General features: G+C 45.6%; 1 long non-coding RNA gene across 2 annotated transcripts in view; it reads left to right on the top strand.

The window, feature by feature from the left end:
• LOC146768278 (uncharacterized) overlaps nt 1-27,195 on the top strand; it is a 70,241-nt gene that overhangs the window by 25,007 nt on the left and 18,039 nt on the right. For both annotated transcript variants that reach the window (XR_014952700.1, XR_014952699.1), the window contains exons 2-4: nt 1,921-2,295; nt 3,389-14,865; nt 16,899-27,195. The exon at nt 16,899-27,195 is cut by the window's right edge. This is a non-coding gene — a long non-coding RNA (uncharacterized LOC146768278). The remainder of the gene's footprint in view (nt 1-1,920; nt 2,296-3,388; nt 14,866-16,898) is intronic.

Below are 27,195 nucleotides of genomic sequence, written 5' to 3'. Positions count from 1 at the left end.
TATTAATCACTTGCAGCTCTAGCCAAAATGAACAGAAGCTGCCTGTACATAGAAGTGCACTGAAAGTTAGATGTTACTTAAAAAACCAGGACCAGGTCTGTCTTACTCAGCTTGCTCCTATTTTCATTGGAGGTAATAAGTAACACCTGTATAGCTCAGGAGACATCAAGAAAAATAAATTTTTATGAAGAATGTGGAATGATTAATTCTTTTTTTAAACATTATTTGCAAATGTAACGGAGAAAAGCTCTTGGAGCATTATTTCTCTTGTTTGGATGTTTTTATTGGATTCAAATAAGGATCAGCATTACCTCCTTCATCAGTAGGCTTGCTGACCATAAAGAATTTTGTTTTGCTTTCAGGGATTAGGGCATGAGATTTTGGTTTCTCTCACTTGTTTATGGCATGAATTTGCTACACATAAATCACTGCAGGTCAGAACATTGCTGTTCCCTTAGCATAAGGTAAGAGAGCACAGAATCACTCTTTAATGTTGTGCAATTGGACAGGATTTGGCTTGTCCTGATTTTGTGTTTGGAGAAGTCAGGCTGCCCTTTGTGCTTGATGTTTTACCTCTTTTCTCTTGAAGGTCCAGTGGAGAAATCTGACTAGGTGCTTTTGCATCACTCACTCGCTGCCTGATTTTTGTTTTGCTGAAATTAAAGTACAGCTTCCTAGTCTGTGGCTCACTGTGGGATTTCCCAGTGTTTCACCAGGTTGCAGTCTGATGTACTCTTCAAATACTGAAAAAAGAAGTTGTATTATCTTTACACCTGGTCCAAAGTGCATGTGGCTGTAAGGCAGACAAGTTCAGGGGAGAAATCTGGCTCAGAAAATGGCAGTTTCTGTTTTTCAGTCAGTTTAGTTTTGTGTGGCTCAGTTTGATGGTAGAGCTGAGCAGCAAGGGCAGGTGCAGAGAGAAGGAGTCAAGCCCCAGTCATTCGAGTGGCCTTGTGTAGTGGTGGTGTTTGCAGAAATTTAGGCAGCCTTACTGCCCTCTGTCTCTTCATCTCTTTTGCCACTATCTCTTGGGGGGTGCGTGGGTGGGGTGGCAGTAAGTTAATGTTACTGAGTAGCCAGCAAGCAATGGGGATAAAGACCCATATTGTGCCTGTCTGATCCCAAGGCTATCCCCCGCCCCCCTTCCATTCTTTGGTTTACTCAGTAGAGCTACCCTGATTCACATAAGCTAACAATCTGTTTGAGAAGAAACAATTAGGCCCATAGAAGTTGTTGACATATTATTTTCATTTTTTTCAATGGCATAATGGGTGCTCCAGTCCAGCTTGTCCTTTTGTGTTCTCCATCCCAGGCATTCCTCCCAGATGCAAAGTCCCTGTGAGGTTGGGGACAGAGCAGTGGCTCTCCCAAACAGGATATTTTGGACCAAGAGACTGCTAGTGACACTTAGCATTTTTCACAGAACATGATGTGGCTGCTGAGCAAGCTAGTAATTGAAAACACTGCTGAAACCAGGCAGGCTCCCCAGGCCAGTTGCGGGCCACTTCCCGTGCCTTCAGAGTGCACAGTGCTGGCAATCGCTGGGACCAGCTGTAGGGGCTGGGGAGGATGGAGTGTGGTTGCAGGAGGCTACAAGAACAGCTTGGGCGTCTTTTCCAGGAAGTTGGGTGCACACTCCCCGCTTCTTCTTTCTCTGTGGTCTTTTGGAGTTTAGCTTAAATCAGATCTGGAAAACAGCATCCTGCTGCAGAAGAGCCAATGGTCCTAGAAACAGACTCCTACTATAAAAAAATCTTACGGGAGCCAGATGCCCCCGACTCTGACAGAGATTGATCAAGTGGCTGGTGGTATCACCTTTCACTTTGCTTTGGCAAGGGGGGAAGCACGGAATGATGGAAAGTTTTCAGGTGGTACTTTCAGAAAGTATTTAAGGGTTGTTGTTGTTGTGTTTTGTTTAAGTGCTGCAAACAGGAAAGAGTCATTCTACACCAAACACAGTGCAAGCACGGAGACAAAAAGGGAGGAGGATGGTGGGTAGCAAGGAGCAGTCACTCCTGAGGACAGCCCTTCCCGACTGCAGCACGCTGCAGATGTGTGCTTTGTTAGAGGCTGGATAAGTTCATCGCCATGGAAAGGAACTCTATTAAACGTGCCTCCTGGAGGTATGGGAGGCTCTGCGACAAGCCTTCTGGGACAGGGGGAATCTTTGCCAGAGAACCACTTTGGAGGAAAGAGAGAGAGATGCTCGGGTGCACCATCAGCAGCCTTTGCGGAAGCGGTGCGCCAAGCCTTCCCCGGGGTGTTTCTGCAGGGGCGGAGGTGTCCCGCCCGCCGGTAAGTGCGGGGCTGTCCTGGAAGCGGGGCACGGGGCAGGGATCCGCGCCCGGGCCGGCCCGGCGCTCCCGGCAGGTGCTGCCCGCGCCGCCCCCGCGCGCCGCCAGAGGGCGCCGCGCCGTGCGCGCCTCCGCGCGGGCGGGGCCGCGCCCGGGCCGCCCCCGCCCCGCGGGCACCGAGCGGCGGGCGGGGTCCGGCACGGCGGCGGGGACACGGCGGGGACAGCGGCGGGCGGGGTCCGGCACGGCGGCGGGGACACTGCGGGGACAGCGGCGGGCGGGGTCCGGCACGGCGGCGGGGACACTGCGGAACGGCATCGCCCGGGCACCGCGTCCCGCTGCCCCTCGGCTGCGCGCCCTGGGCGTGCCCGCTGTCCCGTCCTGCGCCAGCATCCCTTTTAAAGACATCGCTGGGCACAAAGGCGGTCCCCGAGAGCAGGATCCTAGGCTGAAACGAAACTTTCTTGGAATAAGTAAATAGCAAGGGTTTATATCCTGTTACGCTAGCAGAGCGTTTGCTCATCCTGCAGTTTGCAGTGTGTGACCAGATACGGGTGGATACTTGTTGTCTTCCTTCCTCTTTATATTTCCAGCAAAAACTTAGTGAAAAGAATAACAGCATCAGAGAAACACAGAGAGGAAAAAAAAAAAAAAAAAAAAGGATAAGGCGGGCCGGCCCAGCAGCCAGCCTCAGGAGATGGTGAGACAGAAGAGCTATTCATTCTGAGAGCCAGTTGCTCTTCGCCCTGCTAGATTATAAATTGGACACCTTATTAAGAGTTGATCCTCCAGCAGCCCCACCCAGGGCTGTGCTCATGCACTTAACCAGTGGAACATAATCCCATTTCACTAGTGGTGCCTGTTACTGGATAAGCACATGTGCAAGCATGGCAGAGGATACACGCAAAAAAGAAGCAGCACTCTGGCTGTTTTCTGAATTGTCAGTTTAAGAAAAGAAGATAAGAGTTTTGGGAGAGAATGGGGAGGACAATGGTATGCACTAAAATTTGGACATTTCCATGATGATGCTAGCTGCCTTACCAAATTATTAAACCAACATAATTTTTGTTTTTATTTTTTGCTTGTTTTCTCAGTTGTAACACAAAAATGCCGTCTCTCTGGTGCAACGTGCCAGCCCAAATGTTGCTGCTGGAATCAAGCACTGGAAGAGCCTGACAAGATATAACTCCATCAAGGCAGAGGCTTGGCATGGGCCTCTTTGGTGAATCCAAGTTTCAGTTCTGATGGTTTGCTTGGCCATTTACTTCTTGTCAGATGAGCCCAAAGGTCTGAAGAAATTTAGACAGATTTCAAGTTGAATGGTTGTTGCAGTGAAAATTTAATGTAAACTTTTGTTTAGCGTTTCAGCGAAGTTTTATCAATTTTGGCAAGACTTCCAAGCTTTTCAATCTTCACACACCTTTTAACCATTTGAAAAGTTGTCTGCCTTGCATTTCAAATGCACAAAGTTACTGCCAGTTGTTGTCAGAAAAAAATGCCTGAAATGGGTTTATTTTTGTGCTGAAGAAAACAGGATGACTTATTATGAACCTGTTTTAATGTCTCTGAATGGTATCCCTGCTCATACATGCAAATTTTTCCTCCCTGGCAGGACCAGCTGGAGGATGGAATGCTAGATGCATCACAAAATTCTGCATTGTCAGGACATTTATTCTTAATAGGGTATAGATACATGTGGGGTTGGTTCTCCTGTTGGGGCACATCTGCTTTACTTTCCTTGGCATACATAGTTAGATACATTGCAACTAAGCAGTGCTCAGGAAGTGAAAAAGTAACATGGAAGTGCGACCTTAAAAAAAGTCCCCTCCCTGTGCAGCAGTGAGTTATGGACATAGATTCCAGGTGTATTTCAATGGTATCTCAACTTCTGCTTTGTTTTGCATCACATATAATTGAAAAGCAATCTTTGGATTTGTTCAAGAAGGAAATAATTTTCTGTCAGAACTAATTATTGTAAGTGACTCATTTGTCATTTGGAAATGTTTGTAGGATTCTTTCCAGGTTCTGAGTTGCTGGCTGTTACTGGTGTTGGAAAGCAATGACTCCTCAGATGTTCCTGTATCCCTTTATCTATCTGCCTCCAATCATTTTATGAGCTCATGAGAATGAACACAAGGCATCTTTGACATCCCTCTTTCTCATTTCCTCTCCTATTTTTTTACATACGGTGCTTCTGCCAATAACTCTTTCCTGGTAAAACAAAGCATCTGAATTCATGCTATGTGTGTCTGTCTGTATACGTGATTCCATGTGCTTTCCCCTCTCATCTCCCCAAAAGTTGGAGCCTGTTGACAAAAGAATACAGATCTGAAAGTGAAGTTCCTGTGAGTTTGAAAGAGAGGGGCAGATGTGTACATGAAAGAGCCTGCTTATGCTGAAGCATCAACATACTACCAGCCCAGCTCACCTTTTCATCAGACACCAGGGAACTCCCAATGGAGGCCCCTGGAAGTCAGACTTCCTCCAGTCTCTCAGCCATGGACTCCTTGTTCATGCTGATGGTTTTAGTACTGTTGGAACAGAGAAAGGAAGGCTGGGTTGAAAAACTGGAGTTTCTCTCTTGTTCTTGCACTTCTGAGCTTTATAGTTGTTTCTTGAAGGTTGTGTCCTAGGCAGCAGGGTATCTCTGGCCCTGCTGCACACACCCTCCAAAGCGGGCATTTATTTTGTTACAGAGCAGTATAACTGTCAGGTTTTGACAGTGTCATGTTTAAGAGGTGTGGATGCCCTTAAATCAAATTTTGCTAAAGTCATGAAGGATTTGAAAAGCAGAGCAAAGCCTTGAATGTAAGTTGGGACTGAGTAGTCAGCAGAGCAAAGAGCAGAGCTTAAGTTTGTTTGGTGGTCTTGTGCTGCTGAGTAAATGGCCAGAATTATTCTTGTGTGGGTTGTTCTAAGTCCATTAGAACATTAGGTTGTAGAAATCAAGCATAAGGGCCAAGTCCAGTCTTTTCAGTTATCTGATTGGAAATTGTGCTGGAGGATTGAGGCTTTTGCAGCAACAGTTATGGGGTTTTCAGAATGATGGAATTCAGATTAACACTAAATCTTCAGTCAGTCTTAATGCCAGCAATGGACATTATCAAAGTGTAAAATACTTTCCTATATCATTGTCAGCCCAGGCTCTTGCAACAATTCAGCTTCTGCCAACTTCATTCATTTGCTGATCTTAGTCAAGCCCTTGAAGAGTTGAGTAATGGTGTTATTTGCATGGGAGGTGAAGATAATGTAGAGATGGGTGTCATATGTGTACTGCTGACAAGTCAGTCTATGGTGCCACCGAATCTTCTCCAGAGGCTTTATATAGATATTGAACAGGCTGGGTGAGAGGAAAGACTCTTGAGTTATTCAGCAGGTGGAAAAGGTTTTGGAGGTTAAGGAAAGAGCAAGTGTTTATCATAAATCTCTTGAGTGTACAAGAGATTTATGTAAGGGATGTCTGAGGATGTACCAGCTCAGCTCCCTGAGGCTGTGGATGGCATTTACTGTCAAACAGCTGAGCTGGTTGGAAATTTTACAGCCTTTCCAGATGCTTGCTACCAATCCTCTGCTGATGGCATCTTTATCCCTTGCTCTGCTCTTAAGAAAGGTTGTCCAAGGTCTTTCTATCTGTCAGGTGAAGCTTTTCAGATAGTTCTAAGTGCAGGAAAGGGTAGTGCTTGTTAAGCCAGCTGACATTCCTTATGTTTAAGAGGAAGCACTTTTACTAACACTGCTTTACCCTGAGTTTTAGAAAACGGGAGAGAAGGCAGCTCAGTTCTTTCCCACAGAACACAAACATTGCCTCCTACAGGCCCGAAGACGTGTGTGGGGACTGGATACATCTACTGGAATATACTATATTACTCCTGTTTTATGTGTACTTCTAAATTTTGTGCCAAGCATATGTGTAAAATATATGTGAAGTATTTATTTGTTACATGAGCAACTAAAATGGTGTATTTGGAACTGTGTCAGTGTCCTGTGTAACCAAAGGCTCTAGGATTGGTACACAGTGGGGTAGAAGTCCAGGTAACTAAGATCATTATTTTCCAGATTTACTAACAAAGCATTTACAAGAAGTTGATATTAACTATTATGTTTCTACCTCTGTGGTTAAAGCTGAACCAGTGAGTTATAACAAAATCTTCAAGAATATCCAGTTGAGGCAATGAAGAAATCTCCTGTACTCATGGGATCATTGATAAATTGGAGGAAGGAGGAAGAAAATGAGCAGATAATTTTTAAGAGATACTGTAGTTTCTACAGGCTTTCCACATGTCAAAATATAGAAAACTATCAAAGAATCCTTTGTGCATGCACAGACAAAACAGAGCAAGCTATAATGCTCTGTGTGGCCTAATGATAAATGTGTGTGTGTGCTGATAGTGCTTTAACAGAGAGACCTGTTAGTACTCACCACTGCGATTTTCATCTAGTGAAATGTGCTCTACTTTATCAAATGGTAACCTCTGAGGACTGGTGAGACTCAGAAGTCTTCCCAGCATCCATGAAACAATCTGCAGCCTTTCTGAAATGTGGAAATGGGGACACAGTTTCTAAACTCCTCTTTTCTTGAGGAAAAAAACCCTACTTTGCATGTACAACTGCTCATTTATTGTGTGACACAAACCTGTCAAAATGGACTGCCCCTAATGTCTGAGCCTGAGTCTAAATTATATCCCTAATTTACTGGTCATCTTTTTTTCGGAATTGGGCCAGACTGGAGCATCCTACCTTAACAACAGCCTGAAACTCTAGTGGAATTTGGACTCTGATCCAAACTCAAGGCACAGGCTCTTCTCTGAATAAAAATAACTAGATCACAAGCTATTCTGGGGTGGTGACTTTTAGACAAGAAACGTAGGGCTTACATAGGTTCTTACTCCTGTCAAATACATCTGGATGCTGCCCTCCTTCCAGCTGATATTCCCAAAGTACTTTTATTAGCTCAGAGCCAAATAACCCTAACTGGAAGTTGGAAACTGTTGAACAACTGACATTATTCATGGTAAACACTGGTGGTTTTCTTGGTTGGGTTTTTTCCTTGAAGAATATTCTGCTACTCTGGTTGCTGTTGATGCTGATATAATTTCTGTCGTGGCCTGTGATGATGAATAGCATGTACAATGCTGGGTTGAGATAAGAGCAAACAGTGTGTTGGAAAGCCTTCTCTAAATATTAATCCCTATGGTTCTGACTTTCTCAGCAGAGAGGTGTCTAAACTGATATGCTTGGTACCATTTACACGGCTGCCAAAGCTGCTGATCACCATCACCTTCTCCCTTTCCATAGCACCTGATGGCAAATCTTCTGGGTTTTTCCTGTTTACTTGGCTATTTCTAGTATAGTGATAGGAATAGTTTCCATTCATGAAGAATGTAGTGGGATAGAGATGGTTATAAGGGTTAGGAAGTGGTGTGCTGGGACTAAGTAGCAAGCACTAAAATATGTTTTAGATCAGTGGGCTGTGTGTCCTACCCCACTGAGAGCATTCCCACTGTGCTCAGCAGATGGATGATGGGAGGGTTTTGTTGCTGATTTTAAGGTAAGTGCACATTTCTCCTTTGGAGCTGCAAGCAATCTGTGCACTTCAGTTACTGGAAATGTGTAAATTATTATCCTCTTGGATTGAGGACCAAACTAGTTTGCTTAAGATGTCACAGAAAGCTTTCAGATTCATCAAGAGCATAAACGACACCTTCTGACTTGTAAATCTGGTCTATAATTGAAGGAGTTTTCTTCCTCTTAACACAGGTGGCCTACCTTCTCTTTGATATTATCCCAACTTTCCCTAATCACTGGGTGACATCTGATCTCTGTGACTTTTGTATGGGATCCAAGAGCTATTGTACTTGGTCCAAGATCTCACCTTTCATTTCTGGCTCGTCTAATTTTGTTTCAGGCCCTGGCAAATCCAAGAGGCTCATCCTAAGTCCAGCTGCTGAGCCCTTGGAAAGCAGGGATGCATTTTGGCAGTGTATCTTGCCACGGCATGGATATTTTCCTGGACCAGCCACAGAAATGGTCACAGTGTTCTCCACTAAACTCTAGTGTGGAGGATGGCTATTGCCACCCACACACTTCCTGCAATTTCTGCTTAAACACAGTGATCTTTACTTGCTGCCTTCGGGTTGGTATGTAAAGCTGCTTTCTGTAGGTTTGAAGCTGCTGCCCCCTCCAAACTGGCTTTTATTTTAGTGTTCAGTTCAGTGATTTCAACAGAGAACTTACTAGCCAGTATCTAAGGTTTTATTTAGGGTCAAGATAACATATAGTGTTGCTTTCATCAAGATAATTTTTTTCCTTTTGTCTTTAATCTCACTAATAATTTTAGGGCTATTGTCTCTTCCCACTCTCCTGCCCCCTCACACCCCCCCTCCCCCATTCCTTTAAGGATTTGCAGTCACTATTTTGGGCTATGGATATCATGGGCCAAATCCTGCTCTAATTTTCACCTGTGAGACCAATGGGACTGCATACATGCACATGAGAATAACAGTTAACAGGAGGCTGAAGTTGTTTGCCTGTTTTGAAAAGTTGTGTAGAGGATGAATGCTGAGAAATGTCACTTAGGATTATATAATTCCTAAACCTGTAAATACTGATGTATAGATAGCTTCTCTCCAACTGCCTAATTTATTGGTTGTAGAATATATGTATGTTTTAAAAAAACTTAGATGTTGTACTTGCTGTAGAACTCCCCTACTGGAGTTATAATATTTTAATAGCAGCTTCTTACACTGTACATCAGTTTTATCATCCTGTCTAGTACTAAAGGCTTATCTACACCAGGGGATTTCACAGACCGAGAACTACATTCAAATAATGTTTAATATTTATACAAAGGTTGAAGATTGATATTTAGGATTGGTTTTATTGAGGACTTTTACTGTTCAAAATTTAATTTGGCAAATTTTAAAATCTTCAGTTTTCTTACCTTCAGCTTTTTTTTTTTTTAATAACTGGAAGCTTTAGCTTGAATTTTGCAGCTTACTTAATGCAATAAAAGGAAACAAAATTACAGTTAAAGTAGTTTTGAAATAGGAATAAAAAAGCAGCTACGCTGCATTTAAACATGCTGTAAAATGTTTCAATGCACTCTATCAGGAACTCCTTGTTTTCCTGATTTGCTTCTTAAGGAAAATACTGACCAAGTCAGCTGGATTTTGCGATGTGTTTTGATTCCAGCAGAATAGTACTCCAGCAGAGAGTTCTTTTCCTGGTGGATTGAGAGGAGCAGGACCAGCAGAGCTGCCTATGCAGAGGGTGTTATTTCAGAAGAAGAGCACTCCCTTACAAAGAGGAGTGATCCAGTATGCCTTCCGTCCGGGGGCAGGGGTGGGAAGGAGGGAGGAGAGGGGGAAAAAGGACGCTTCCTTCCCAGAGTTCAGGGCTGCTGGCCAAGAATGTATGTCTAAATTCAAGCCCAGTGAGTGCTGTGCCAGATCCAGAGAGTTTGGAGTCCCTTTGTCCAGAAGCTTGCAATCCATGAGGGAGTTGCCAAATGGGATATGTGGCATCCATGTAATATATCTGATGCATGAAAACTTGTTCCTACTGAGCTTACTGTATGGCCTGGGGCAAAAGTACTTCTGATTCCCTACATGATGCAGGGATCACCAGGCCACTGCTGCTCTCTGGAAACCTGGCTCCAATGGCAGCTCAGGACAGCTCCCACCTCGGGTCAGGCTGAGGCAGGTGGCGTGCGCAGGGAGAGGAAAGGTGGTGCTGCGTTTGACCCTGCTCTCCCTCTCTGGGAAGGGAGAACCTGGTGCCTTTTGCATTTTTCCCCAGGCTGAACCATTAAGTCTGATGACAGAAATGAACCTTCCCCCCTGGACTTGGGCCAAAAGGCTTTTTTTTCATTCCCTTCCCCTCCTGTCTCTTTCATAACCGTCATTTCCCCGTATCTCTGGAACATATCACGTACTATTGTCATGTACTGTAGGTGCGCACCCCTTTTTTTCTTCAGCTGTGTCCTGCCTCCCATCTGTTTGATAAGAACCTCTCCTTGTCTGGCTGATGCCTTTTTGCCACAGATGACAGGGTGGACCAAAGCCATTGCTGCTGCCCCAAGGGAGAGCCTCCACATTGAGGAGAGAGGGAAATATGCTCTGGAAATACCACCTATCAGCCTCCATGTCAGCAGGGCTGCAGCAATTCCTGTGGGATGAGAGTGCCTGTGTCTCACTGGAAAGTTCAGCCAGTTGTGCTTGTGCAAACCTCTGGAGGGTTTCTGAGGTTGAGCAGGTGTCAGCGAGGACACAGCCTTGGTTGCAGAACTCCTGTGACAAGCTGTGTTGGACAGAGAGGGACCTCACCTTAGTAACAATTGTTTTTGTGTTCCGTATGGTTGCCAGTGGAGGACAGTAGGCAGGGGGAACCCAAGCCAGTGGTACCTAGTTTGGGTTTCCCATTTTTATCCTAATGGGTTCACATCAAATGCCAAGGTTGCAGAGGGCTGCCCATGGAGCAGCTCTGATACAGGACATGCCATTGTAGAACCCTGTGCAAGGGGCATTGGTTCAGCCAATGCCCGAGCAGAGGTGCAGCATAAGTAATGTGGTTTGATGCAGTGTGGGTCTCTTAGGCTTGAATTCCCAATAATACAGTTCTGAAAGGACCCACCAGGATGTGTGGCAATAAGTTTATAGTCCAAGTCCATGCCTAGATCCAGGCCATTGCTAGAGAGACTAAAGGAGATGTGATCCCTCCATTCCTCATCCTTCTAGCATCAGTCATGATCCCAGCACATGTTTCAAGAAGCTTTCTGGGGCTTCTTGTCAAAGCCATGCTCCTGCACTGACAGCGAGAGCTCTGGACCAGAAAACAAGAGCTGAAGCTTTTTCCTGTGGCTGCCCCTGAGCAGCTGTGCTGTCTCCTGGGCTGCAGCTCAGCTGCCCTAGCTCCACAGGCAGCAGCCCTGCTTGTCCCCGCAGTGTGTGCCAGGAGGTGGGTTTCAGCTGTGAAACAGAACATGGTCTATCCTGTCCTTCCTGGGTCAGGGTCCAGAGAGCATGCCGTTTCCCTGCATCTCACCAGCACGGGTGATAACCTTTCCCCTGCACCTCGCCAGCATGTTCATCTTCTCTCTTCACATAAGGGCTGCTTTTTCCCTGAGCACAGCAAACAATCCCCTGCCTGTCTGTCCCATGCTGGCCTGGAGCAAAGCTTTCTGTGTGAGCTTCCCAGGCAGTGTGACTTGTTTCTAGCATGCTATAGGCAGGCCTCTATTCAGATGAATGTCCCTGTTAAATATGTATGAATTCGATTGACTACGACTTCCTAGTTGTCCAGGTTTTATTCCTTTTTATTAATTTGTGGATGCCTCCTGCTAAACAGGAGTTTTGACTCATTTGAGGAGCTGCCCTTAATCTGCCTATCTTTAAAACTTCTTCCCCTCCTCCTCCACTCCATCCCCCTCTGGCTCATTTCCCCCCCTCCTTTCTCCCTGCAGCTGCTGGACAGCTTTGTGACCACCACTTTGGATGGCTGTTTGCCACTCTCCCATGATTGCTGCCATGTGCTGTTTCCCTTATGCCTGTTGTGCAGTCAAAGAGGAATTCTCCTCCGCAGAGAGAGAAGCAGGCGCAGTTGTCTCTGGGCTGAAGTGGGAGCTCGTGCTTAGCTCTTACGCCATGAAAAGCCCGGCAATATTTCTTTTATGGCGACCATGTAGACTTGGCAAGCAGCAGCAGCTTTCTCAGCCCAGCTGCTGGCTGCCTCTCTGCCGCAGGTTTTTGCAAGCAAAACGTGCTCGCACCTTGGCTGTGGCCACGTGGAGCCTGGCAGCTTCCCAAGAGCCACCAATGCCACAATTGCTGCAGGAGGACGGTCGATGGAGCAGAGGGAGATGCTTTGTGGGGGACAGGATTTTGCCCTGCTTGCTCCAGTCAGGAGATGGGATGAGTGGCAAGGAGCAGCACTGCAGGTGGGGGGGCTTGTTGATGCTGCAACAAGTGGTGAAGCTGGAGAAGGAAGCTGGCGCTTTACAAACAGATTTATTGTTGTGAGTAGAGCAAAAGTCCCAGGGACAGCAGTTCCTGTGTGTGGGCAGGTTTGACTTGTATAACCTGCCTTTGCTGGGACTTCGGATGGGATTTTCAGTGGCACAAAAGGAAGCTCGGTGCCTGAATCCTGCTGTGATTTTGCCTTTTAAGCTTAATGTTGCTACTTCCCTTTGTCCTCAGCACTCAGGGAACCCTCCCAGGCAGGTCATGCTTGCAGTGATGTGAAGAAAGGGCAGTTTTTGGCAGAGAGACCTCCAAGTGCACATACTGGCACACAGGCTAGAATGCCACCTGCTGAAGCAGTGGCTGGTCAGAAACAGCACCAAAGCTCAGATGAAATTAAGGACTTGGAGATTTTACATCCTGCCCCTGCTGCATGTGTCCTATCAGTGTGTTTTGGGGAAGCTGGTGAGCCAGCCAATGCTGTAGACATAGAAAAGAGGACATCTCCAATGCCCTCTTATGTTCCCTGAAGATTTTGTATTGGGCAGCAGTCCTCCCACGGGGATGTGCACAGGCCACCTGAATGGGTAAGTGATGTCAAATGTCCTTGTCCTGCCTAATTCAGGAGGGCATGAACTGAAAAAGGAAGTGTTTTCCCCTTGTGTGTTTTCCTGGGAGCAATAGCGGCGCTAGCTCTGCAGAGGGCTTGCTGTGGCCTCTGAGCTGCTCCAGACTTTGACAGGGGTGTTGATTTCCTGTTGACTCCCAGCCAGAGCCATGTCTGAAATGGTGGTATGGGTCAGGCTGAGATTGGGCCAAGGAGCACAGGGAGAGTGGAGGCCCCTTTGTCACCCACCTGGTAGTGGGGCAGCCTCCTTGGCCACTGTGGGTGGAGGTCTGCTCTTCTGCTGTCCACAGAAGGCCCCTGCTGGGGGATCTGTCCACTGGGTGATGTTCCTCCTGGGAAAAAGCCCTGTGAGACCCACTCTTGTCCTTCCATGATCTAGGAGAGCACTGTGCTGCTGAAGCAGGAGCCAGTAAGAAGTGGCTACTTCTCCTTCCCCTTTATTTTTTTACTCAGCTCTATTTATTTTCACTTTGTTCTTTTTTTTTTATTTACTTGGCTCAGCTCTATAATTTTTACTTCTCTCCCCTGTGTGCTTTTCAGACTGACAGTCCCTTTCACCCTGCTCTCTGCAGCTCCCTCCCTGCTTGATGGGAAGGCTGTTCCTCGGGTGCTGGAGTTCATTCCTGCACGTAGAACACTGCTCAGCAGAGGAAGCTGTGGGAGGGCCATCCTGCTGCCCCAGCTGGGTGAGTGCCTGTGCCAGGCTGCTCTGACCATGTGTGACTCAGGTGTCCCTCACTCCTGCTCCCACACACTCGCTGACCTTTTCCTGCCAGTTCTGAGATGGGGCCACAGGCCACCTCTCACACAGCCTGTCCCTCTTTAAAGATACGATAGAATTCCTTTATCTCCCAATGCCAGGCAAGCCTGGGATGCTCAGAGGTGCAGATAACATTGCTGCTGTGTGTACCAGGGGCCGGGCAAGCGAGTGGGAAGCCTATCTTCTCCCTAAGCACTCAGCAGGACAGCCTGGTCATATCCCTGCCCTTGCTTTTGTTTCTGGGGGATCCAGTTTCTCTTTCCAACCTCTTAACAAATAGCAGTGCAGCCCTTCTGGGTCCTGCTGACCAGCTGGCTGTGCAAAGTCCTTGAGGAAGGGGCAGCAGTTGAAGCCAGCTGTCAGGGGTGGCTGACTACAACTCTACCAGGAGCTGCAGGACTCTGGAGCAGGGGTGGCCTGGGAGGATGGGTGGGTTCAGGCTGTGGTGCAAAAGCTGGTGGAGAAGCCAGGAGGTGCATGAAAAAGCAGTTCATGGCCTGGCAAGGGAGATAAGGAGAAACTTGATCCCTTCCTAAACAACCAGGGTTCTTGTTCTTTCAGGTCTGCCCCTCCAGGGGCATAGTGCAAATGTAAATGTCCAGGTATTTATGTGCTCTGGCATAAATTCAAAACTACTTTTGGTACAATGACAGAAGAAAGAGCAAAACTGTAGTTACCATAAGTAGAGAATACCTGTGATGCTCCCATCTAATACCACAGTGCATTTTCATGTGATATTTTACAGTAAGAACATAAAGCCTGGTATCTTTCAATTTTATGATTGAAAGATGTTTACAACAACAAAAATATGTGGGAATTCAGTATTTTCCACATCATCGGATTAAAAGACCTTCTCTCAACTTATTTACTGCTCCACCTAAGGCTTTTACTGCACCTGTCTTCACAAGCATCGGAGCATTCGTGTTTCGTCTGTCTTTTTGTGGCCAGATGAAGTCATCTTGGAGCATGGGTGCGGTGGTGAAAGACAGACACAGTGAATTTACATCTCTTGGATAAGGGGAGAAACCGAAGAAAGATTTCCCCTGTGAGCTGGCTTTTATCGTCAGTGTGAACATCTTAGTCAGCACAAGTTCAGACTTCTAAAATTGTGCAGCCGTGTGTTGTGAGAGCTACAGGCTCTGCAGCTTCCTGCTTCCCTGGATCAGCCAAGGATAAAGGCTCCAGGATCTGGTGCTCTTCTGGCAGGAATGGCTGAGTCCAGGTCAGGTGAGTGGCAGGCTCTGAAACTTTGTGTGTGACCCTGCTCCTCTGGAATGTGGAAAAACACCCTCCCATTTGATTTTAACAAATCATCTCAATCCAGATCCTGTAGCATGTTGAGCATCAGTGGATATTGACTAGAGAATAGAATTAGCTGGGAGAATCCTACTGTTTTTGAAATAATTTCCATGACACAGACGTGATACCAGAGTGAGATGCTGTAAGTTTGACTACTCAAGTCTCCAGGAAGCAAGAATGTGCAGATACTCTGACTCACTAGAAGAAAAATTACTTGTAGTGACTCAAACACTTGGATGCGGTGGTTTCCTAATTAATCACTGTACTATACCACGGGTCCAAAATCCTCCTTTCAAGACCAGAGAATGTTTGTGGCCTTGAGGATTCCTTCTCTGACATAGCTGTTTAGGTGGACAGATTAACTTCTTGCTGCCCGTCTGCAGTACGGTCTGCAGGCCTAATTAATTTCTGGGCTGTTGGCACAAATGGCCTGGTAGGCACTGAAAGCTTGATGATGGTAGTTTTGCCTAAAAGAGGGATTTAGCAGGGAACACTTTGTTGGGGTGACCATGTGATTTGAGGAATCCCCAGGAAGGTCTACTGCAGGTTTGGCAGCAATCTCACAGTCAAGGGGCTGCAGACTCAGACTTTTGTGGGAGGAGACGGATCCAGTGGTGTGTTAGAGCTGGGAAACCCTGGGGAACCCTGCAACCCTGCCCTTCTTTTGCAAGAGAACAGTACGAGGTGCCTCCCTTTGCCTTGACGTGCCTGGTCGGCCGGGAAGCTGTTCCCATTGGGCAAAAGGTGAAATTTATGTCTTTCATAACTTTGTGTTTGGATTTTGTGCTGTGCTTATTTTGCACAACGTGGTACAGAACATGAGTATTATGCATTGAGATAGCTCATCTCCTCTGCCCTAAGCCCAAAGTGCATGTTGCTGTCACCACAGGAAAATAGTGTGACCACGCATGGAAGCAAAGAATGTTTCTTTTCAAAGTTTGTGCTAATTTTGCACTTAATTGGTATGTTACAAACCTAGCAAATCATAAATAAAACCTGAGTTTTCCTTTTTCTAAAACTAGGTCTTAAAATATAACTTGCCTTAGATTTGAGTTGAAAAGGCAAGCTTTTGAAAGAGATGAAGCATGCCCTCATGTGGCAATATTTTTTTCCTTATAATACCTGTTTGTTTCGGTTTTAATCCCCAAATAATCTATTACAACAAGTTATGTCATGACGTCAGAACTGGCATACAGTATGGGTGTTGTGATACAAAGCTGGCACACACACAAAATGTTCAGAAATAATTATTTGGGCTCTAACTCTCTTGTTACTTGAGTCCCTACATGAGTGTTTTTATTCTAAAATAAGTCTAGCTCCACACAGGAGTTCACAAATAAACAAAGGTGTGAAATAAAACTTGTCCTTTCCTCTGCTCTGTGGGAAAGTTGCTTTCCACAACTGAGAGCAAAGTTTAAAATTGCTACAAAGTGGACAACTTGGTTTGAAACCAGAATAATTGATTTTGAAGTAATTTTAATCTAAACCAAAATAAACTGTAAATTAAACACACATTCACAGAGCTGGCCTGAATAACTCACTGTAAAAATCATGGTATTTGTTGAGCTGGGAGAACTTCCTCATGTCTATACAAAGCTTGCAACTGTGTAGATAAACTTTCGGAAGCCTGGCTCTGCTGTGAGTTTTTGACACATAAAGGTTGGGTTTTAAAACCCCAGCAGACATTTCCCAGCTTGATAAATAGGGAAGTTCTACTCTTTCCTGACACAGCATTGTCTGCTTTTACTGTAGATCAATTTCCTGTTTTTTCTTTCCTGAACTTAATGCAATTCATAGAAATTACTGGGTCCCAATATATAATATTTTATAATATACAAATATTTTATAATATTTGTAATATTCTTTTTTATAATATTCTTTTATAATATTCTTTTTTTATAATATTTTAATAATATTTTTTATAATATTCTTTTTATAATATTCTTTTTCTGTGATTACAGATGGATTGGTATCTTTCATCCAGAGCACCATAAAGAATAAAGAAAAAATGTATGGTGATCATGAGAAGTCTGATTGGGAAGTGCGTGATGGAGGCCATCAAGTTTTAAACTTCAAGGAAGCCTTTGAAATCCCAGGGTTTTCAGTGTGCTGCCTGGTCACTGTTTCCATCAGCTGGCCTTTCACCAGATTCCTGGGAAGATGTCACCTGGCAATCACATGAAGCACAGGTTCCCCAAGGTTCATGCTCTTCCTTGCAGAGCCTTGCAAAGCTTGATGATTGAAGCTGGCTGAAGAGCAGTAGGAGTTGCTTTCTCCTCATCTTCCTCTCCAGGCTACATTCCCTGCTAATATGGCAGGCAGCTCCCTCCTGTATTGAGGGTAGTTTCCATGAAGTCAAGAAATATGAGAAGCAGAGAAGTGGGAAACTCTGGATCCACTAGGCAAGCCTCGACTCTCCTTGGGGAAGATGTGTGTGAAAGTTGTGGGTGGTCTGAATTTTGGGTGCTTGAGCAGGAGGCTTTGGATACTGGTGTGGATATCCAAGTTGCTTTGAGAATACTTCAGGCTGAATGAGAAGTGAATTCCCTAAATCTCTCCCCTAGGGTCTCATTGACTTTCAGCAGAATCATCCCTCAGAGGCAACTCAGCTATCTTCATTCATGGAATTCTCAGTGATGCTCTGCTATCAAGTTCCCTTTGAAAAGGTTTTTGTGCTGTAATCTGCTGGCTGGTTACTTAACTGGTGCAGCTTACAGACCTCTGCTGGCTGTTGCATGTCTTTTAATTTTTAAGGGTTTATTTCAGCTCCTTTGTGAAGTGTAAGGAAATGGATGATTAGCAAAATTCTTCCCAGTATTTTAGAAGCATTAGAAAATGTTGAATAAAGGGCAATCACACTGTTGTTTTCATGGAAACTGTGAAATAAAGACTGCTAGATTAGGTGCAATCCTGATCTTAAAGTCACAATTCTTACACAATGTTTTTTGCACTCTGGTGCAAAAATTTTTATGTGAGAATGTGTGCTAGCAATGAGCCAAGTAATTCAGCACTGCAGGAATCCCACCAGCCTAATCTCCAAGCTGGTAATGAACATGGGCCTGGACACATCCAACTGATGTGTTTGCCTGCAGAAATTCTCTATGTACAGTCCATGACAGCAGTGTCTTTCAGATGTTGGGTTTGATGCAGTGAGCGTATGTGACACTTCTGCTTTGCTTCCTCTTTTTGCTGTGCCCTGGACTTAGCTGTGCTCTGCTTTCTGTAATCTAGCCAGACACCCTGTTCCTGGGAAAAGGCACCCTGTGCCTGGAAGAAGGTGAGCTGGGCAGCTGTGTTGGAGAACTTATGTCAGCCTCCAGCACCTAGCTGATCCCCTGTGCCTTGCTGCCCTTTTGCACGGCTTCAGTACCTGAGCCAGTGTGTTTCCAGCTGGCAGTGGTGTGCCTAAACAGTGCTGAACAGCAACTGCTTGGAGGGCAAGAGTGGTGTGGTTGGAGCAGGGGTGCTTGCTGACGTAGCTGACTAGATGAACTGGTTGACTGGTTAAATACTGGTGGCAAAAGAACTAGCAAAGCTGCTTTGCAGAAGTGGGTGGGTCTCAGCCACATCCTCACTGGCTTTGGTATTTCTCCTCAAGCCTCATTTCCATTTTCTGTACACCCTTTGCTTTCTGCTCTCCTTTTTTGGCAGATGTTGGCCAGTAGGTTGTGGCAGCCTGTCAGAAGTGACTGGAGACCTTTGCTGGATGAACAAAGTCTATCCACTCTCTGTCCAGTCTGGAAATGACACAGAAGGCATGGGGCACCCAGTCACAGTCCTGTTGCTCATCTTTCAAACTGCAGGAGTTGAACGGCAATGTCACCCGGGGACGCACTACCCTGGAGGCATTGCCATGAGAGCCATGGTGACATCTCAGCAGGTGGTTTTCAGGCAAAGAGCACTTAAGGCCATGGATGTGAATGCTCCCTCTTTTCCCAGGCCCTTCAGCGATTTATAATGCTTTCTGTTCAGGTGCATCTGAAGCAGGTATTACAAGGTACACAGCTCCCGCCACTCCCTCCTGCAAGGCTGAGGTGCAGGGCAGGTAGTCCCCTTCTCCCAGAAGGGCTTTACCCATCTGTGCTTCCTGCACTGTGGGGCTCCAGGCTGTTTGCAGAGATGGCATATTGACCATTTTTGATGGCACACTGACCATTTTTGCTTCTTGCTGTACACCAGTGACCCCTGGCTGCTCTCCCACTGATGTAGCTCACCACACATGTCGAGGTGGCAGGGGGACAGCAGCTGCTGGGGATGTAGGAGGGAGCAGCTAGCTGCTGCCTCAGCCTTGTGCCTGGGGGGATGCTGGTTGGAGAGGTGGGGGGTGGGAGTAGAGAGATGCCTCCAAGAAGGAGTTGGGCCACCACGCTCAACTTCTTCCAAGCCCATCTGCCCCTGCTCATCTGCAAGGCTTTGATGCATGCAGACAAACACCGGGGAAGTGTAATCCGACTGGCTTGGGTGCTGTTAGGCAGGGAATTGCCACCCCAACATTTAATCCCCTGAGCAAGTGCTAAGTGAGCCTGAAAAGCCTGGTCTGAAAATGATGGCATTGCAGAGAAAGACAGAGGTTTTGTCCAGCATTGATCTTGGCTAGCAGCTCCCTTGGAGGAATGGGCTGTGCTGCATATGGTCCTTCAGTTTGCTCAGGCCACTTCTGAGGTGCTGGTCTTGGAAGGGCTCCATCCCTGGCTTGCAGGAAGAAGAGCACTTGTCTGGGCCAGGGGAAATCTCGAGGGCCCTGAAGCATGTGGCCAGGTCTGCTCGTCTTCCACAATGTCCTACAACAGCAGGAATATTGTACAAGGAGGCGACTTAGGCAGTACTGTGGGTTTTCACAGGACATGGCACACCCTCAACTGAAAATTTGCATAAATACCTTTCCAAGTAACAAGTATTTTCTAAATAGAACCAAAATCACATGAGAGGCAGGGAGGGGCATTTACAGGAAAGGCAGGTTTGCTACATTTGGATCTCATGCAAGAAATGGAATTAGTACTGTCCACAAAAGTTAGAGCATGAATTTATCAGGGTCTGGTCAAGGAAGTTCCTTAGCACAGATGGAATGACCTTGATGCTTTTGACCTGACAAAGCCAGTTAATGCCAAGAAGAAGTTTTTGTGTCTATGACAGGGAGACGAGACCATTGGTCCTGATGACGCCTCTTCAGGACACTTCCATGTGAGCCCAAGGGACCAGAGAGATCCCCATATGGTATAGTGATGATTGCTGTTGAAGACTGCAACCCCGAAACCCAGGAGCACCCTCTTTTTGAGAAAGAATTTGAGAGGTGGAGAGGAGGCAGGAGAGAAGTGAGTTTATTTAGAATTATCCAGTTAAGGTCTTCTCTGGTTGCTCTCAGAGCATTTTCCAGAGGACACTGCTATTCTTACCCTGTCTTATCCCATGGGGAAAAGCACAGCAGTAAGGTGGCTGAGCTGTGGTCAGTGCAAAGCCTGGAGAAGGACATTGCTCTGTGGGGTTTCAACTAGGTGGTTCCTACCAGTTAAGTTATAAGTGATATAAAAATATCTGCTCTGCTTTCTTTATTTAGAAATCACCATTTCCAGTGAGAAGTGGGTAGAGGGAGAGTCAGTAATCCCTGCTGCTTCCACTTCTTTTCCTTACTAGTCAGCCTGTCAATTCCCTTTTACCATTTTACATGTGGTCACTTGATACCAGCAGCTGTTTTGGGACATCTCTGTCTGTCACATTCTTCTTTTTATTTCAGTGTCCAAAAGTTTGAGTGCAGCACAAAAAACAAAACAAAACAAAATGAAAAACCCCACATTAACGAGATGTGAGTTTCCTCCCAGGTTCAGTTCTAAACACGTCACTTTAATGATGTCTAAACTACACAGCACTTGATGAGCAAAACATTACTATCTTCTAGCCACATTTTTTTTCCCTGTCTCCCAGAGCATTATAGTCACCCAGGGAGAACTGCGTGTTCTACTTCGTTGCTGTAAAGCTATTATGGGTATGAAAAGTTCCCATTAATCTGCTCCACACATGGATGTTTCTGGATAAAGTTCAGTAGCCAGATCCCTCTTTCTTTGTGTGCATCAAACGAAGCAGAAAAACGCCTCCAATTTAAAGACACCAAATGAATAACCAAATAGATGAGATTAATTTTTGTTTAATCCACGTGGGCAACGAACCCAATGGCCAATGTTTGTGTGTGGACTTCTCCCGGGAGTTCATTACCAGCCGAGTCTGTAATAAGTTAATGCAGAGATTCCATGGAAATAGGGGGTTAATTATATGCAGAGGATGTTGGCCAATGTACAGCTTTGAACAACAAAAATAGCCCAAGTCTTCTGTTTTGGATGTGGAATCAATTAACGAGGTCTGTGACATTTACCAGAATTTGTTAAGATAGTTGTATTAACTAAGGATACTTAGTTTCTTCTTCTTCTTTTTTATTTTTTTTTTAATATAAATAAAAAGCTATAGAAAATAAGTGGGTAATGGAAGGCAAAAGAGAGAAAGACATGAGACTGGTAATAAAACACTGGACTTTGGCCTGGGGCCAAGGCAGGCTTTTCAATGAGTCTGAAGTTTGGACGGCAGCACAGTTTGAACCAGTTTTCACTAACTGTCCAAAAGGTAATACTGTAATAGACAGAGAGAAGAGGCTGATTTTAGTTTACCAACTCCCTTCTCTCTGCTGGCAGGAGTGTTATGCTGCTAAGATGCCACAGTCATTACACTGATGGATATCAGCATGTGGCACGGCGTGCTGCAGATTCAGCTCCAAAGCTGAAACACAAAAAATTCTCCTTGATGCTGGTTGGCACAAACCTAATTTTCCCCCCCCCTTTCCACATCTGGTTTTAATATAAAATGTGTCTTTCTGCACTTTTTTTCCCCTCTTGCCACATCTTTAGAAATGGCTTCTTAAAAAAAAAAAAAGTGTACAAAGTGTCACTCCCCTTCCCCTGTATCCCTAGGTTTTAGAATTAATGGTACATATGTGTGGTAGTTCAGTAGTGCAGCTTGGGAGCTGAATAGAGCACAGCATATACCTTTGTAAAGGGATGTTTCATAAAAAAAACAGAGGAAGACCAGATTACTTTTACTTCAGAGCAGTGAAACACACTTTTGGCTGCTACAAGTTTTCAAGGAGCCACTTAAACAGGTAGAATACAAATTTGAAAGAAAAATATCTGACTCTTTTTCACCCTGTTTCACATTAGGACAAGCTCTGGGCATGTTCCAGGCATTTCTAAAGTCCCTCACTGTTTTTTGTTGTTTTTTTTTTTTTTTTTTCTCACCCACTTCTTCCAACTTGGTCCTTAAACACATTAATTTGTTCCTAGAAATTATCTACTTGCTTGTTGTGTTTTGGGTTGGTTTTCTTTTTGTTGTTTGTTTTGCAACAGAAATCCTCAGACCAAAGCAAACACTGCCACAGAAAAATGTTGCAATTCAACCCAGTTTTGAGGGAAATGCCCCTGATAACGTCTCAGCTCCAAAGAGAAGCTTTGGAGGCTGGGGCCATGAGTCTCCATGGAAATCACAGAGGGTAAGGTTTGCTTAACTAATTAGTGGTAATCCTGAGTAGCTCTGTGGGCTTTGATTTATGGGGTTTCCACCAGGTTCTATGTTCAGCACCTCACAGAATGCCTGGATCCCTAGGTTTTGTCACACATGGACTCCTGGAGACTCCATGGTCTAGAGATCTGAGGGCCACCTAGGGCACAGGGACATGGCTTGAAGTCAAGGGTCCTCCAATCTTCTGCATCTGGTGGTGGGCAAGCATCATGCCTAGCTGTTGTCCCCAAGGTACTCTTGGGGATCCAGAATGCAGGCTAGGACATGGGCAGGATGGACACCCAGTCTGGGGAGGCTGACTGTATGTGGGACCTTGGTGTGCCACAGCAGGGAAGTGGACTCTGTCAGCAGGGGCAATGCAGGGACCACCCTGACCTTTCACCTGCCCGCCTGGCTGCTTAGAGTTAAAGTGTTACCAGGGAAGGTGGCTGCAGCCTCCATACAGCAGATCTGGTGTGACCATCGCTGCCCAGGGGCACCTGGGGACAAGGTCCAAGCAGTGGGAAGGGAAGGTTGTTTCTGTGGCAGCTTGTCAGGCAGACAGGAAAGCAGAGGCTGGGGAGGCCAGGCAGGAGGAGGATGTGATAGTAGGGCTGAGGCGACCAGCCTCGGGCCATCAGGGTGATGAAGAGACACAAAAGTTGTGGGGCTTGTTAGTCAGGGCTCCAGCTTGCCAAAGGAGCCCACAGTAAGGAGTAGGTTTCTTAGCCAGTGCGTGGGAATGGGCAGTGCCTTTATTTTGCCTGTGATGCCAGGGGCAGCTTCAGGCACTCTTACAGGTGCACTAAGACCGAATGCCAGCATTCAGCTCCCTCAGAGCCCTCAGAACCTGCCAGGTGTTAGAGCAGGAGCAGGCTACCTCTGCTCTCTGGCCAGCCACAATTCTAGATGGAAAAGGTACTTCCCAAGTACCAGAGCATGACTCTATCATTTATATCCTGGAACAGGTCCAACTAGGGTCATAACCAAATGAAATGGGAACATCCAGCTCCATTCATGCTATAAGAAAATAACAACTTCCTTTTGTTTTCTGAACTATCTGGGGAGTGCCATAAGAGTGGTGGTCTCTCCTGTCTGGATCTTCTTAGTTCTTCCTTGTTTGGGAGTGCTTCAGGATGGGATGACCTTCTGCTGACACGGTTGAGTAGTGCCATTGTCGCATGCCTTTAACACAGCTCAAACTCATCACAGAGCAAGAATGGATGATGGCTGTCTAATTCCTCTGTAACCAACCTGAGCAAGGAAGTATAATTATGATAGTTATCAATGGGGGATGTTTCAAAGGGAAAGCATGCTAGATACTTAGACTAAGCACTTAATTTTTTTTTCTATCAAATTACTTCCAGCCCAGCAGCTAGCTCTATGTACATAACAGTTCTGTTGGATTCAATGAGGTCCTTCAGTTAAGGTCAGCTAAATACCTGCCCCATGATAGCAGGCCACAGACCAGATACGAGATGCCATGGTGTCACCTCATCCACTCCTTTCCTGTTCTGCTGCAGAATCCCACCCCACTAGCTATTTTTCAGCATTTGGCCTTGTATAGTTTTAAATTCATCAAGCTCCATTGGACTTCACTATTAAACCACTTGTTCATTTCCCTTTAAAACCCAGATTTTTGTTCACACTCTGATAAGAGCACATACCAATATTTTATCTTTTCTGCAGTGCATCCCCAGGCAGAAATTATATCATAATAAAAAACTGGCTAGCTTGTTTTAACAGTTCCTGGCTTTTGGCTTTATGCAACACTGCAGGTGTGATTCTAGTAGCAATACTGTAGGTGTGAATTATTATGTTCATGTAATAGGCTGTACTTTATTTTGCTTTATTGCTTAATTGGCTTCTTCCATAAGGATTCTGCAGTTGCTACTGGGAACTAATGCCAAACTTTTCTGTGAAAAGAATGGTACTCTTTTTGGGTGTTTACTAAGGTCAGTAATTTCAGTGGATGGCTGGCTTTGGGAAATGAAGGAAAAATGTCACTAAATGAATTAAGAAAGTGTTTGCTAAGTCCTTAATAAAAAACAGAGGAGGATAAAAGATGCTCCTTGTTATGTAGCCCCAGTGAGCCCTTTGGGAAAACATCTGGCTGAGCTTTCTGGCAAAGGAAGCCCTCTCTCATGCTCGGGGGATTTCCAGGTGGTGGGCAATATCTCTGGGTGGTTACATGCTCTGTGACCTCCTCTCCCCTCTCTATCCTTCCCACCATTTTACTTTTTTCAGAAGGTGGAAGATCAAAGTTTTCACAGCAACACACAGGCTGGTCCCATTGCCAGTGTATCCTTCCCGGGGTGCATCCCAGGCAAGGGGTTGCCTTCCCCCACCACATGGATTGCCTGAAACATCAGGAATGTGGGCAGCCCTCCAGAGCATGTGCATATCCTGCCACTCTGCCTGGGAATGGGCAGGGAGGAGTCCTAGGGGTACCCAGATGCCCCACTGATGCCTCCACCACTTGATACCTGAGACAACTTCAATATGTGCAGCCACACCCTGGTGTGGGGACCAAGGGTGTTTTTCAATGGTTTGAAATAATGAAAGCTGTTGCTCCTGTGAGTCACTCAAATTCCCACCATGTACTCTTGCTAAATGATTTCACCTCTGCTTCCCTGTGCTCCCCAGCCCTGTGCCCGTTCATGCTGCTGAAGTCCATTTTTGGTCTCACACCTTCCTGTAAGCTTTTTCTGTTCGTTTGGAGCTGCAGGTTTAGTAGAAGGATCTGTATTTACTTTCATCTGGGTGAAATATTTATGTCTGGCATCTTGTTTGCAGGAGTAGTGGGGTAGGTGATTTCCCAATTGGGATCTTCATCACACAGAGTAGGAAACTTTTGGTTTTCCCTTCTTCTGGGCTGGGCAGCAACTACAAAATATGGATGCAGATCTTGATTCTGAAGTCACAAGGTTTTCCCTGGTTCCCCTCAAAACACTGAGGCCACACCTGTGATGGATGCTACCTTACCTTACTGGGATCAAACTGAAAATATGCAGAGCTGAAAGCCCAGTGTATGGACCATTAATGGTTGGGTTAATAGGTGTTAGCCATATACAGATTGTCCTTTTTCTATGGCCGAGGCACAAAACGTTGTAATGCTCATTTCTTCCTTCTTCCAGGTCTCATGAGGTCCAGCCCAAAGGAGATGAGCGGGTTTGAGCTGTGTTTGCACTGTCTGGCCAGGAAGGCAGGACTCATCTCTGCCACAAAAGTCTCAGTGTGGTTTGTGCTGAAGTGGGAGTCCACATCTGGGATCTACCCAAGAGTACATCATACTCTCTTAGAGATAGGAAAGCGTCATAAAGGGAAGACTTTGAATCAAGAATCCACTGTGCATTGCAACATTTATCGCTGTGATTCACGTACCTCCAGTGTTACTACAAATCCAGGCAAAGTGTGAAATAATTCTCTCTCTTATCTTCGAGGAAATGCAACGTGCTCCAACCATGCTGACTCTGAAAGTCAGTAGTCAGTCCTGCTTTGGGCCACAAAAATTGTTAGGATTTTTGAAAAACCTCAACAAACCTCAACACCACAATCTAGAGAATTAATTTTGAAGTGCTTTGGGAACAACTCAGGAATTTTTCTTTTCACCTTATGTAGCTCCATAGAAACCCTTGGAGTTCTGCAGGTACATACCAAGTTATGAAAGAGCTGGAGGCAGTAAGAGAGCTGGAACAGATTAATAACTGTCAAATTACAGGGAACATTTTAAAATCCCTTAAACTTCTCCCCTCCCCTACTTCATACTGGCAACTAGGACATGAGCCTTTAGCTAGGCTGTCTTTCCCTGAGGCAGTCCCTTCACTTGAGGCAGGAGAGAGTCTGAAACTACAGGCAAGGGGTTCAGAAACTTCACAACAAAATTGTAACATGAGAAAAAAAAAAAAAAAGAGAGACTGGGTGACCTGCAGCACAGGGGATCATGCATATGCCAGCACTTCAGACTTCCATCATAATCGCAGCTTTACTGCCAGATGAACCACCTGCTTTTGTATTCACAATTGCAAAATGGCTCTGCAGCAGCTCTAGCAATTGCTCAGAGAGGAAAGAAATACTTTTCTTGCATCCTTAGTATAACAGGTGTTTTTACAAATTAAAGAAGAAAAGAGATTTATTCTGCATTTTATTTTGGCCCTGCTCTGTGTCAGAAATGTTTTCTTTGCCAAAGAGACAAGCAGAGGCAGTCAACTCTTTACAGACAGTGTTTTTAGGTTTATCAATGTTAAGGTTGTTTTCTTGTATACATTTCAGTACTATTTTCTCGGTTTACATAGCATGGGGTACTTTGTTGTCCTGCTGTCTTTAGCAGAAAAACTTAAGAAGTTTGTTTCTCACTCCTGTTTGCCATGGAGGTCTCAGTCCCAGAGAAAATTGCAGAAGTACTTCAGTTAAACAAAATTAATGAAGTTTGTATGGTGCCCTGAAGGTTATTAGACTCAAGGTCTGAGCAGCTGCCAAGGGGAGTGAGTTCCAGGGCAGGAGCATTCATCTGAGAAATTCCAGTTGCTGGACGTGGAGGGGTTGAACCTGGGAGCTGCAGGCGCCTCCCAGCTGAGCTCAGCTGCCATGGCTGCATTGGGGTAGGACCCCTGGCCCTTCCTGCACTCCTGGTCCGGACAGCAAATGGATGGGAAGGCACGCCCCACTTCATGGGAGAGCAATAGGGAGTTGCCAATTGTTCCAGATGCCTGGCTGCTTCCA

Source organism: Lonchura striata, chromosome 2 (assembly GCF_050655825.1).
Source record: "Lonchura striata isolate lonStrDom1 chromosome 2, ASM5065582v1, whole genome shotgun sequence".
Lineage (NCBI taxonomy): Eukaryota > Metazoa > Chordata > Aves > Passeriformes > Estrildidae > Lonchura > Lonchura striata.
The sequence above is the reverse complement of the archived record's forward strand: the minus strand, read 5'-3'. Positions and strand labels throughout refer to the sequence as shown.